This window comes from Moschus berezovskii, chromosome 11 (assembly GCF_049115385.1).
Source record: "Moschus berezovskii isolate FMDL1 chromosome 11, NW_MosBer_1.0, whole genome shotgun sequence".
Lineage (NCBI taxonomy): Eukaryota > Metazoa > Chordata > Mammalia > Artiodactyla > Moschidae > Moschus > Moschus berezovskii.
This window is the reverse complement of record NC_142470.1, coordinates 43813967-43825397: the sequence shown is the minus strand read 5'-3', so window position 1 is coordinate 43825397 and position 11431 is coordinate 43813967. Positions and strand designations below refer to the sequence as shown.

Sequence of the window (11431 nt, the reverse complement as noted above, 5' to 3'; positions counted from 1 at the left end):
TGTCTCCTGTACAATGTCACGAACCTCCATCCATAGTTCATCAGGCACTCTATCAGATCTAGTCCCTTAAACCTATTTCTCGCTTCCACTGTATAGTCATATTTGATTTACCCCCCATATAATTCAGCAGCCAGACTCCTGGCAACCTCAACCATTTGGAACTCAGGTATGAATTCCCAAACTGCACTCAGCAGCTTAAGTGATGTGTCTACAGTTAAAGTTAATGATTTAATAAGCTTAATTATTTGATTCCTTCTGGCAACCTTCTATTTGTCCCAGGCTTAATCCAATTCAGTAAATGGTTATTGGGTGCTTACTGCGAACAGGGCACTCTATTAGGCTGCGTGCGATGAGGAGCACAAAAGGTTTAGGGGACAGACTACAATTCCAAGGTTGGGGCATGAGGAGCAGACATGCTGACTGCAGCAAGAAAGAGGAGATGGGAAGAGCAACATCTCGAAAAGAATCAGAATCTCAGGGCTTTTGAATTAACACTAATAACAGCAGATAATTAAATGGCCCCCTAGGCTAGATTACAGCCAGCTAAATGCCTGAGGTTTCCTAATAATGGCTCTTTGAGGCATAAATTTTTTTTTAAGTTGTTAGTAAATAATTTCCTAAGACAGGGACTGATATAGGGCATTTAAAAAAATTTAATCAAAATGATTAGCATTTAACATAAAAGGGTCATTTTTTAGTTGTCTGAATGATTGATTCATTCTATCTCATTTTCATAAGAATTAATAGAATGTTATTACAAATGTGCCTGGAAAGTTCTTTTAAGGAACAATTTGAAAACTGAAATCTTGACTCGCCAAGTACATGGCTAGTCTTTGGATCTTTTCACATGGATGGGCTACAGGCTAGCCAGAGGTGTAGGTCTGGAAATAGAGAGGGTAATTGCTGATTTTTGGTTGTTGTAGTCACCTTGTATTCTTTCCTTTGAAACCTTTTCATTATGGGAAATTTTAAATACACACAGAAGTAACAGAATAGCATAAGGAACCTTTATGTACTCATCACCCACTGACCAATCCCATTTCATCTGTACTCACCAGTATCCCCCCTCCTGCATTGTGTGTGCATGCTGTTGCTTCAGTCCTGTCCAACTCTGTGCAACCCCTTGGACTGTAGCCCACCAGGCTCCTCTGTCCATGGGCTTTTCCAGGCAAGAATACCGGAGTGGGTTGCCATGCCTTCCTCTGGGGGATCTTCCTGACCCAGGGATAGAACCCGCATTGGGAGGGTTGCATTGGCAGGCAAGTTCTTTACCATGAGCGCCACCTGGGAAACCCCACTCCTGCATTATTTTGAAGCAAACCCCAGACATCACATTATATCAGTTCAGTTCAGTTGCTCAGTTGTGTCCAGCTCTTTGCAACCCCATGGACTGCAGCACGCCAGGCTTCCCTGTCCATCACCAACTCCCAGAGTTTACTCAAAATTATGTCCATTGAGTCGGTGATGCCATTCAACCATCTCACCCTCTGTTGTCCACTTCTCTTGCCTTCAATCTTTCCCAGCATCAGGGTCTTTTCAAATGAGTCAGCTCTGTGCATCAGGTAGCCAAAGTATTGGAGTTTCAGCTTCAGTATCAGTCCTTCTAATGAACACCCAGGACTGATCTCCTTTAGGATGGACTGATCTCCTTTAGGATGGACTGATAGGATCTCCATGCAGTCCAAGGAACTCTCAAGGGTCTTCTCCAACACCACAGTTCAAAAGCATCAATTCTTCAGGGCTCAGCTTTCTTTATAGTCCAACTCTCACATCCATACATGACTACTGGAAAAATCATAGCTCTGACTAGACGGACCTTTGTTGGCAGAGTAATGTCTCTGCTTTTTAATATGCTCTCTAGGTTGGTCATAACTTTTCTTTCAAGGGACAAGTGTCTTTTAATTTCATGGCTGCAGTCACCATCTGCAATGATTTTGGAGCCCAAAAACAGTGTCACTGTTTCCACTGTTTCCCCATCTATTTGCCATGAAGTGATGGGACCGGATGCCATGATCTTAGTTTTCTGAATGTTGAGTTTTAAGCCAGCTTTTTCACTCTCCTCTTTCACTTTCATCAAGAGGCTCTTTAGTTCTTCTTCTCTTTCTGCCATAAGTGTGGTGTCATATGCGTATCCGAGGTTATTGATATTTCTCCCGGCAATCTTGATTCCAGCTTGTGCTTCATCCAGTCCAGCATTTCTCATGATGTACTCTGCATATATGTTAAATAAGCAGGGTGACAGTATACAGCCTTGACGTACTCCTTTCCCTATTTGGAACCAGTCTGTTGTTCCATGTCCAGTTCTAACTGTTGCTTCTTGACCTGCATACAGATTTCTCAGGAGGCAGGTCAGGTGGTCTGGTATGCCCATCTCTTTCAGAATTTTCCACAGTTTTTTGATCCACACAGTCAAAGGCTTGGGCATAGTCAATAAAGCAGAATTAGAGGTTTTTCTGGAACTCTCTTGCTTTTTTGATGATCCAGTAGATGTTGGCAATTTGATCTCTGGTTCCTCTGCCTTGAAGTTCACAGTTCACAGATTGTTGAAGCCTGGCTTGGAGAATTTTGAGCATTACTTTGCTAGCGTGTGAGATGATTACAATTGTGTGGTCATTTTAGCATTCTTTGGCATCGCATTTCTTTGGAATTGGAATGAAAACTGACCTTTTCCAGTCCTGTGGCCATGCTGAGTTTTCCAAATTTGCTGGCATATTCAGTGCAGCACTTTCACAGCATCATCTTTTAGGATCTGAAATAGCTCAACTGGAATTCCATCACCTCCACTAGCTTTGTTCGTAGTGGTGCTTCCTAAGGCCTACTTGACTTCACATTCCAGGATGTCTGGCTCTAGGTGAGTGATCACAACATTGTGGTTATCTGGGTCATGAAGATCTTTTTTGCATAGTTCTTCTGTGTATTCTTGCCACCTCTTCTTAACATCTTCTGCTTCTGTTAGGTCCATACCATTTTCTGTCCTTTATCGTGCCCATCTTTGCATGAAATGTTCCCTTGGTATCTCTAATTTTCTTAAAGCTATCTCTAGTCTCCCATTCTATTGTTTTCCTCTGTTTCTTTGCATTGATCTCTGAGGAAGGTTTTCTTATCTTTCCTTGTTATTCTTTGGATCTCTGCATTCAAATGGGTATATCTTTCCTTTTCTCCTTTGCCTTTCACTTCTCTTGTTTTTACAGCTATTTGTAAGGCCTCCTCAGACAAACATTTTGCCTTTTTGCATTTCTTTTTTCTTGGGGATGGTCTTGATCCCTGTCTCCTGTACAGTGTCATGAACCTCTGTCCATAGTTCTTCGGGCACTCTGTGTATCATATCTAATCCCTTGAATCTATTTGTTACTTCCACTGTATAATCATAAGGGGTTTGATTTATGTCATACCTGAATGGTCTTGTGGTTTTCCCTACTTTCTTCAATTTAAGTCTGAATTTGACAATAAGGAGTTCATGATCTGAGCCACAGTCAGCTCCCAGTCTTGTTTTTGCTGTTTGTATAGAGCTTTTCCATCTTTGGCTGCAAAGAATATAATCAGTCTGATTTCTGTATTGACCATCTGGTGATGTCCATGTGTAGAGTCTTCTCTTGTGTTGTTGAAAGAGGATGTTTGCTATGACCAGTGCGTTCTCTTGGCAAAACTCTATTAGCCTTTGCCTTGCTTCATTCTGTACTCCAAGGCCAAATTTGCCTGTTATTCTATGTATTTCTTGACTCCCTACTTTTGCATTCCAGTCCCCTATAATGAAAAGAATATCTTTTCGGGGTGTTAGTTCTAGAACGTCTTGTAGGTCTTCATAGAACTGTTCAATTTCAGTATCTTCAGCATTACTGGTCAGGGCATAGACTTGGATTACTGTGATATTGAATGGTTTGCCTTGGAAACGAACAGAGATCGTTCTGTCGTTTTTGAGAGTGCATCCAAGTACTGCGTTTCAGACTCTTTTGTTGACCATGACGGCTACTCCATTTCTTCTAAGGGATTCCTGCCCACAGTAGTAGATATAATGGTCATCTGAGTTAAATTCACCCATTCCAGTCCATCTTAGTTCACTGATTCCTAAAATGTCAATGTTTAATCTTGACATTGCCTGTTTGACCACTTCCAATTTGCCTTGATTCATGGACCTAACATTTCAGGTTCCTGTGTAATACTGCTCTTTACGGTATCGGACTTTACTTCCATCACCAGTCACATCCACAACTGGGTGTTGTTTTTGCTTTGGCTCTGTCTCTTCAGTCTTTCTGGAGTTATTTCTCCACTGATCTCCAGTAGCATATTGGGGCAACTATCAACCTGGGGAGTTCAATTTTCAGTGTCCTATCTTTTTGCCTTTTCATTTTGTTCATGGGATTCTCAAGGCAAGAATACTGAAGTAGTTTGCCATTCCCTTCTCCAGTGGACTGTGTTTTGTCAGAGCTCTCCACCACGACCTGTCCATCTTGGGTGGCCCTACATGGCATGGCTCATAGTTTCACTGTTAGACAAGGCTGTGGTCCATGTGATCTGGTTGGTTAGTTTTCTGTAATTGTGGTTTTCAGTCTGTCTGCCCTCTGGTGGAGAAGAATAAGAGGCTTATGGAACCTTCCTGATGGGAGAGACTGACTGAGGGGGATCCTGAGTCTTGTTCTGAAGGGCGGGGCCATTCTCAGTAAATCTTTAATCCAATTTTCTGTTGATGGGCGGGATGTTCCCTCCCTGTTATTTACCTGAGGCCAAACTATGGTGGAGGTAATGAATATAATGGACCTTCAAAAGGTCCCATGCAGGCACTGCTGAATTCAGTGCCCCCAGCCCTGCAGCAGGCCATCACCAACCCATGCCTCCACCAGAGACTCCTGGACACTCACGAGCAAGTCTGGGTCAGTCTCTTGTGGGATCACTGCTCCTTTCTCCTGGGTCCTGGTGCAGACAAGGTTTTATTTGTGCCCTCCAAGAGTTGATTTCCCAGTCCTGTGTAAGTTCTGATGGCTCCATGGTGGGGTTAATGGCGACCTCCTCCATGAGGGCTTATGCCATACCCAGGTGTACTGCACCCAGAGCCCTGCCCCTGCAGCAGTCCACTGCTGACCCATACCTCCGCAGGAGACACTCAAACACAGTTCTGTCCCAGAGCCAAGGATTGAGAGACAAGTAATACCTTGCCCCTTTTCTTTATTCACCATCTTCAGAAACCAAACTCTTCCCAAGTAGTGGCCTGGGGGTTCCTGCAGACCTGTTTCCCGGTTACTTCCCAGTGGAGACAAAGGCTGAACTGAAGACTAGGAGCTCTGGAAGCAGACTGACCGGCCAAAGCCCGGTTTTCCCTCACTGCTGTGTGACGCTGAGCAGGATTATCATCTCACCCAGGAGAGCAGCACTTCCAAATGGCAGGCCGCCAGCAGGTCCAGAGCCTCACTTCTCACAGTGTTCATCCTCGGATGGACACATTCCCTGCCGTAAATGTTTCAGTATCTATTTCTAACAGGTAAGAACTCTTTTAAAAAATCCCCCCATTTCCATTATTATATCTTAAAATTTTTTTTAAAAATATTTCTCTGACTTCTAATCAGAGTTTAATTTTCCAGTCACTTCATAAAATTATAACTTTTATTTATTCATTTATTTATTTGGCCACTTGGCATGCAAGATCTTTGTTCCCCATCAAGGCATCAAACCTGTGCCCCCTACAGTGGAAGCACAGAGTGAATCCTAACCAATGAGCCACGAGGGAATCCCCAAACTACAACGTTTCAGAGGCTTATTTGATTTAGGATCTATCTCGGGTCTACACGGATACTGATTGATCCGTCCACAAGTGCCCCATCCCCCTCACCTCTGCCCCGTATAATACTTTTTCACCGAAATAAATGTGTTGAATACAACAGGGATTTTGGCCTGGAGAGTTTCCCACAGTCTGGATTTTGCCGGTTACAGCCCTATGGTGGCATAATAGATCATATTTCTCTTGCCTCACCTTTGAACTTCTTATAAATTGTTTGTTGGACCTATAGGTGTATTCAGATTCAGGTTCAATGTTTTTGCAAGATAACTTCCTAAATACTGTAGTAGCAGGAGGTTCTTCATGTCTGGCAGTGTCTCTTTGTTATGACAAGGGGTGTTGACACTCAATGCCTAGATCCTTTAATGTATAAGGGCTTATCAAATGGTGATAGTCTAATCCCCCTGTTCCTTACACAGCACTGAAACACCTTGCATTTACTATCTGGTTACCCAGTGGTACAGTTCAGAAAAATGAGATAAATACTTGATACCTTCTCTTTATTTACTGGTTTTCAAAACACAAAGTTGACTTCTGAGCATCCTCTAATCAGGAACAATAAACATTTTAGTAACATTGTTAACCTGTCACTAAATATAATATATTTTAATCCATTGCAGTTTTTATCTTTTTTGCCAGAGGGAAGCTTCTCAAGTTGGCTCTTGGGTCCTTTGGGGATGGCCCAAGTCCATCTTTGAAAAAAAACCTCCTTACTCCCTGGAGAATTCCATGGACAGCGGAGCCTGGTGGGCTACAGTCCATGGGGTTGCAAAGAGTCGGATATGACTAAGGAACTAACACTTTCACTTTACTCCCTGGTATGATAAGCCAGAATACACAGAAGAACTGTACAAAAAAAGATCTTCACGAACAAGATAGTCACGATAACGTGATCACTGACCTAGAGCCAGACATCTTGGAATGTAAAGTCAAGTGGGCCTTAGAAAGCATCACTACGAACAAAGCTAGTGGAGGTGATGGAATTCCAGTTGAGCTATTTCAAATCCTGAAAGATGATGCTGTGAAAGTGCTGCACTCAATATGCCAGCAAATTTGGAAAACTCAGCAGTGCCCACAGGACTGGAAAAGGTCAGTCTTCATTAAATCCCAAAGAAAGGCAATGCCAAAGAATGCTCAAACTACCACACAATTGTAATCATCTCACACGCTAGTAAAGTCATGCTCAAAATTCTCCAAGCCAGGCTTCAGCAATATGTGAACCGTGAACTCCCAGATGTTCAAGCAGGTTTTAGAAAAGGCAGAGGCACCAGAGATCAAATTGCCAACATCCGCTGGATCATGGAGAAAGCAAGAGAGTTCCAGAAAACCATCTATTTCTGCTTCATTGACTATGCCAAAGCCTTTGACTGTGTGGATCACAATAAACTGTGGAACATTCTGAAAGAGATGGGAATCCCAGACCACCTGACCTGCCTCTTGAGAAACCTGTATGCAGGTCAGGAAGCAACAGTCAGAACTGTACATGGAACAACAGACTGGTTCCAAATAGGAAAAGGAGTATGTCAAGGCTGTATCTTGTCACCTTGCTTATTTAACTTCTGTGCAGAGTACATCATGAGGAACGCTTGGCTGGAAGAAGCACAAGCTGGAATCAAGATTGCGGGAGAAATATCAATAACCTCAGATATGCAGATGACACTACCCTTATGGCAGAAAGTGAAGAGAAACTCAAAAGCCTCTTGATGAAAGTGAAAGAGGAGAGTGAAAAGGTTGGCTTGAAGCTCAACATTCAGAAAACAAAGATCATTGCACCTGGTCCCATCACTTCATGGGAAATAGATGGAAAAACAGTGGAAACAATGTCAGACTTTATTTTTTTGGGCTCCAAAATCACTGCAGATGCTGATTGCAGCCATGAAATTAAAAGACGCTTGCTCCTTGGAAGGAAAGTTATGACCAACCTAGATAGCTTATTAAAAAGCAGAGACATTACTTTGCCAACCAAGGTCCATCTAGTCAAGGCTATGGTTTTTCCCGTGGTCATGTATGGATGTGAGAGCTGGACTGTGAAGAAAGCTGAGCGCCGAAGAATTGATGCTTTTGAACTGTGGTGTTGGAGAAGACTCTTGAGAGTCCCTTGGACTGCAAGGAGATCCAACCAGTCCATTCTAAAGGAGATCAATCCCGGGTGTTCATTGGAAGGACTGATGCTAAAGCTGAAACTGCAATACTTTGGCCACCTCATGCGACGAGTTGACTCACTGGAACAGACTCTGATGCTGGGAAAGGTTGGGGGCGGGAGGAGAAGGGGACGACAAAGAATGAGATGGCTGGATGGCATCACCGACTCTGTGGACATGAATTTGAGTGAACTCTGGGAGTTGGTGATGGACAGGGAGGCCTGGCGTGCTGTGATTCATGGGGTCGTGGAGAGTTGGACACGACTGAGCGACTGAACTGAACTGATGATAAGCCCTTCCAGGCCCATCTTATATTTCCCAGAGCCAACGATTTCTCCCAGGACTACTGGTTCCTTTCAGTAGGAAATGGTATTTTGAGATGTATTAATCATGCTTCAATTTTATGATATTTTGACATCTTGGGGAGCCTTAGTGACTGGGAGAAGACTGCCTCTCCCAGGGCTAGCTAATTCCAAAAATAACAGACAACTCCCCTGCAAGTGTACCTTTCACATGCAAAGCAAGCAACCCTAAGTCCAAAGCCCCAGCCACCTCCTTTATCTAATTGTCACACACCAGACCAGTATTTCCCCTGCCCAAAATCAACCCAGGGCCAGGGCCAGAGAGCTAGAGACCATCTTAGAACCCAGAGACCACCAACATTGTTCAAACTATTCAGTCCTAAGCTGTTTATCCTTCTCTGCCTTGCCTTTCCCACAGAAAACACTACAAAGACTCTGAACCATGCTCTCTCCTCACTCCTCGTGCCTTCTGACAAAACCTGGTGTTTCCGCACGTGGCCCAGCATGGTGTGGCATGCCCTGCTCTTGGAAAATGTGAGTAATAAATTCTTCTAATGGCATTACCTCTCTAAGTCATCACTCAGTCACCTCCATAAATTAATATCCTATGGGTATGTTTTAACACAAGGCCGCAATCTGGAGGCTAGGAATGCTCATTACTGGTACAGGGTTGGTCATTATTTCTAGGTCTTTTCCATGGACAGAGCTAAGAAACACATTCTGAATTCATCCCAACAGTTCCTGTTCAAAATCAGGACCTTAGGGATGTTACCCTTCTGTCTTATACCCATATGCTCTTTCTCCCACACTGGGAAATCTGTCTCCCATTTACACTGGGAGTGACGGAATTCCAATTTCCCATATTATGTTGGTTTATTATACTACAGCAAATGTACAGCAATCTCAAAATAACACTTCTGCTAGCAAAAATATGATGATACAGCTTAATATTTATTTATTTTCGGCTACACTAGGTCTTTGATACTGCACGCAGGTTTTCTCTAGTTGTGGCAAGTAGGGGCTGCTGTCTAGCTGCAGTGCATGGGCTTCTCATTGCGGTGACTTGTTGCATAGCATGGGCTTAGTCACTGTGGTGCACGGGCTCAGTTGCTCCATAGCATGTGGAATCTTCCCAGACCAGGGATCAAATCCATGTCCCCTGCATCGGCAGGTGAATTCTCCACCACTGGACTACCAGGAAAGTCCACACAGCTTAATAATTTTATTTTTGCCATTCTTTTTTGTCCTCAGAGTATATCCAATCAGGAATGTACCCTTAAATTACTGTTTTTCAGTCATTTAGAAGAGTTCCTTCTCTGGGGAGTTATCCAGGTTGCGTTATCTATCCCCACAATTGATTTGTTTTACTTCATTCTTTATTTTATGGTTGACTTTACAATTTTGGATTCTTTGGGATTGCAAAGAATCGGACACAACTGAGCAACTAAAACACACACACACACACACACACTTCATAATTACACATATTATTCACATGGCTCCAAAGTCAAATCTACATATGAAGTTATGTTCAGAGAAGTCCGACTTCTCTCTTTCTCCTCCCAGAGGACCCTGTTCCCTCTGTCCCATAGGTGCATGCATGCTCAGTCACTCAGTCATGTCTGACTCTTTGAGACCTCATGGACAGGAGCCCACTAGGCTCCTTTGTCCATGGGATTTTCCAGGCAAGAATACTGGACTGGGTTACATGCCCTCCTCCATGGGATCTTCCTGACCCAGGGATCAAACCCGTACCTCCTGCATCAGCAGACAGATTCTTTACTGCTAAGCCACTAGGAAGCCCCATCCCCATAGGTAACCATTTTTAAATTTTATTGGTTATTTTTCCATCACTTGACTTTTAAATATAAGTGTGTGTGTGTGTATGTGTAATCTACATTTATGTATTCAATATTTTATACATTTTTTATGGTTGTACACCTTTCTCTACCTTGCTTTTTTCTCACTTTACCATAAATGCTGGAGACCACACCACAGCAGCATTTAGACATATTCTTTATTTCTTTCAGGTGGATAGCTGCCAACTGTAATTGAGTATTTGGTTTACCATGTGCCAGGTACTGTGCTGAGTGGCTTACACAGATTATCCCATTTAATCCTCAGAACAACCCAGTGAGGTTGGCACTATTACAGTTGCCATTTACAAATGAGAAATTAAAGGTTAAGAGATTGGTCATTCAGCTGAAAAGCAGTGAATAATTTTTTAGGATAGAAACCGGAAATGGGTAAACTTTAGGCCAATATTATCCATGTATTTCTTTCTCTCTTGTGCTCAGTCGCTCAGTCATGTTTGACTCTTTTCGACCCCATGGCCTATAGTCCGCCAGGCTGCTCTGTCCATGGGGATTCTCCAGGCAAGAATACTAGAGTGGATTGCCATACTCTCCTCCAGGGGTTCTTTCTAATCCAGGGATCGAACCCAGGTCTCCAGCATCGCAGGCAGATTCTTTACTGTCTGAGCCACCAGGGAAGCCCATCTTTCTCTCTAGTTATACATAAAGATAGAGAGACCATTTATACAGTGAATTTATAGACATCAGTGCTCCAAAATACTCAGAGGTCCTGAATGACTTGTAAACAAGGATTCATGAAGAAGTTTCCATGGATTCAGATGGCCTATCAGGCAGGCACAAAATTTAGATAGACATAGATCCATAAAGTAACTTAAAATCATTTTAAAATCTTTTCTGGCATGTGAAAAAAAGTGACCACTCTATTGTGTGGATTGATGATATATATAAATGAGGTAACTTGGAATCAATGAGAAAGTAGACAAAAGTCATCGTGGAATTGTCAGATCTTCAGACACAGAATGCGAGGTGTGTCTACGGACATGCTCCACCTTGTTCTCCACTGCGCTGTTGTTGTTCTTTGTTTTCTCACAGGAGAGTCTCTGCCATCAGCTGTAGCTGGCCCCCACCCAGGGCAGGTGGGCCAACTGCAGAGAAAGGGTGCAGCGAATGGCTGGTGAGGCTGAGAAGATACCGCCAAATGGTATATGTCCCAGGCCTTGTAATGCTTTGTCTCCTCGTTATTTGTACGGTTATTCCCACCTTAAAAGATTGTTGGGAAATTTAGGCAGGCCCTCATACACTCGCTTCTGTATACCTTCCCCCATCTCAGTGTAGCTAGTGGATCAGGGAGGGCACTTAACCCAAAGGAAGCCAAATACTCTTGTTAGAATTTGCAGTTAGGACCTG

General features: G+C 43.2%; 1 pseudogene; it reads right to left on the bottom strand.

The window, feature by feature from the left end:
* Positions 1-313: 313 nt before the first annotated feature.
* LOC148776128 (uncharacterized) lies at positions 314-5420 on the bottom strand (annotated as a pseudogene).
* Positions 5421-11431: the final 6011 nt, after the last annotated feature.